Consider the following 3386-nt stretch of genomic DNA (forward strand, 5'->3'; position numbering starts at 1 on the left):
CAGACGGTGGGAGGGGGGGTCCAGAGCCTGAGGTGGGGGGGCACAATTTAGCCTGCCTCCCCAGCCACCGACCCCCCCCCCCCCGCCACTTTCAATTCCCCCTTGCACCGCCGCTGCTGCATGGTACCTTTACTGGCGGGGGTTGGGATCAGCGAAGGCACCGAAGATTGGTGTTGAAGAAGACCAGCTGCTGGGGGTTGGGGACTTCCGCCAGCAAAGGTACCAGGCAGCGGCGGCGGGAGGGGGGGATTGAAAGTGGTGGGGAGGGTCAGCGGCAGGGGCCCGGGTTAAATCTGTGGGAGCCCATGCCCCCGTGGCCCCACCTAGCTACGCCCCAGGTATGCAGTAATGTAGGTGTTCGGATTAGTGCACACACTCCCACTCTCTGTCCTCAGATACATTACGATTGAGGTGCTTTACAGCAGCTTGGTAAAAGGCCCCTAAGTTTGTATCTGAGGTATTGGGGAGTGAAGTGACTTATCCAAGGTTGGCAGAAGCAGTATTTGAATGCTGGCCTCGCTGGTGCTCAGCCTGCTGTTCTAACCACTAGGTTGCCCCTTCACACTTGTCAGAGTTGGGCTGTTATATGCTCATTTCTCCACCCAGATCACTATTTTATCAATTTTTATTTCCTCTTCAAGCCACCTTTTTTGTGCATCCCACCTTCACACTCAGCACTGTTCTTTCAGCTGGCAGAGACTGCTCTGGCAGCCATATTCCCTCCAGGTTTCTCATTGGCATCCAATTATAGGGCTGCTGCTAATCTGAATGGATGTCTGCAAAGATCCCCAGAGTCTCTACTAAATAAGCAAAACCTTGTCTCATGTCATGCCTGACATCAGTAGTTGCTAGGCAGAGCACTACATGAATTTTGGATATTTTAGCCTATTCCAGGAAGAGGGAGTAGCTAGTACTCCAATATTACAATCAGAGGGAGGGAACAGTTTGGTAGGAACTCCTCCTGAGCATAAAATTTTGTTTCACATGTAAGCGAGTGTCTTTGGAGTTCTTCTACCTTCCTAACCATTGACCATACACACCAGGGAAGAGCCTTCAAAGCCTCATGCCTTTAGGCATATAGACCTAGAAATCTACAGACTCTATATACTGTGCTAACCCAACTAGTACAATAAGGTCAAGGAATGATCCAGGGGCATATAGGTGGCAGAAAGAAATTTGAGCAGCTGCCCTTTTAGATGTTTGAAGAAATAGGGAACCCTCTTCATCCCTTCTGAGATATTAAGGAGAAAGGAGAGACTGGGTAACATGTATTCTCCAGCAAGGCGGCCTGGACTTCTTCTATTCATTGGTAGTCCTGGAATATCTACTGGACCAGAACTTTATCATCTAAACTACAGGGTTCCTGAGGATCCATGTATACGTCAACTGATCCTGATTTCAATAACTTGCATCTGAGTCTCCTAACCCTTGAGCCTAATCACAACTAACAGCAGAACCCTAAGTGTATATAATAGTGAATGGCATTGCCCTGCTACCACTGTACTAGGCTTAAATAAGAATTTGAATTTCTTTAGCTATTACATAAGTATAATCCTTCTGGGACAAACCAAAGGTTCATCAGGCCCAGTATCCTGTTTCCAAGAGTAGTCAATTCAGGTCACAAGTATTGGGAAAGACCCCAAAAGAGTAAAACAGATTTTATGCTGCATATCCTAGAAATAAGCTGTGGATTTTCCCAGGTCCACCTTAACAATTGTTTATAGGCTTTTCTTTTAAGAACTTAGCCAAACCTTTTTTTAAACCCTGCTACATTAACTACTTTAACCACATTCTATGAAAATGAAGTCCACCTTGAGTCAAGAAATATTTTGTCTAATTTAGTTTCAATTTATTACTTAGTAGTTTCATTATGTACTCCCTACTCCATGTACTTTTGGAAAGAGTAAACAAGCAATTCATCATGTCTACCCATTCCACTCAGTATTTTATAGACCTTTATCATATCTCCCATCAGCTGTCTCTTCTCTAAGCTGAAGAGCCCTAAGCACTTTATGCTTTCCTCATAAGGAAGTCATCCCATCCCCCTTATCATTTTTGTTGCCCTGCTCTGCACCTTTTCTAATTCTGCTATCATTTTTGAGATGCAGTGACTAGAACTGCACATCGTATTCAAGGTGCAGGCACAGCATGGAGCAATACAAAGGCATTATAATATCCTCTATTTTGTTCTCTGTTTCATTCCTAATAATTCCTAACATTCTATTTGCTTCCTTAGCCACTATTGCACAGCGAACAGAGGACTTTGATATATCATCAATGATGACACCTGGATCATTTTCCTGGGCAGTGAATCCTAATGTGGAACCATTCATCATTGGGTTCTTCTTCCCTGCATTCATTACTTTGTATTTGCTCTCATAAAATTAAAATTTTCACCTGCCATTTGAATATACAGTCATCCAGTCTCATAAGGTCCTCTTGAAATTTCTCAAAATCCTCTTCTGATTTAAGAACTGTGAATAGCTTCGTGGTGTCTGCAATTTGACTACCTCATTCATTATTCCTTTTTCCAGGTCATTTATAAATATGTTAAAAAGCAGCAGTCCCAGCACAGATCCCTGGTGAACCCCACTATTTACCCTTCTCCATTAAGCTTAGTAACCATTTAACCAGCTCTTAATCCACAATAGGCAGTGCCTCAATAAGTACATAAGTATTGCCACACTGGGACACACCGAAGGTCCATCAAGCCCAGCATCCTGTTTCCAACAGTGGCCAATCCAGGTCACAAATACCTGGCAAGACCCCAAAAAAGTTCAATACATATCCCAGAAATAAGCAGTGGATTTTCCCCAAGCCAATTTTAATAATGGTCTATAGACTTTTCCTTCAGGAAGCTGTCTAGACCATTTTAAACCCTGCTAAGCTAACCACCTTTACCACATTCTCTGGCAAGGAACTGCAGAGTTTAATTACATGTTGAGTGAAGAAAACGTTCCTCTGATTCATATTAAATAGAATCCTATCCAATGAACTTTGTAAATTCCTCAGGAGTAGCTCATAAAGTACTTTGTCAAATGCCTTCTGAAAATCCAGATACAGAGTTATGCGTGTCATGCATCAGAGACATTGTAAATTAAGTTGTCATTTGTTGCACCTTACCGTGTATCAGCTTTGACCACTTCATGTTTATCTGCCTGAAGAGATTTAACTTATGAACAGCTGCCATTGGAGTGGACTGGCTTAGTGAGAAAGTGAATGTGGAGAAAGAATAAAGCTGTTTACAGCCTCCCAGAAGATTCTGGTCCTGGCCCTAACCAAATAAATATTGTTATGTACAGGGGTTACTCTGATTCTGGGTACACAGTAGGCAACCACCTAACAAACATAACAAGACTCTGTTATAATATGGTATCATTTGGATG

Source organism: Microcaecilia unicolor, chromosome 4 (assembly GCF_901765095.1).
Source record: "Microcaecilia unicolor chromosome 4, aMicUni1.1, whole genome shotgun sequence".
Classification (NCBI taxonomy): domain Eukaryota; kingdom Metazoa; phylum Chordata; class Amphibia; order Gymnophiona; family Siphonopidae; genus Microcaecilia; species Microcaecilia unicolor.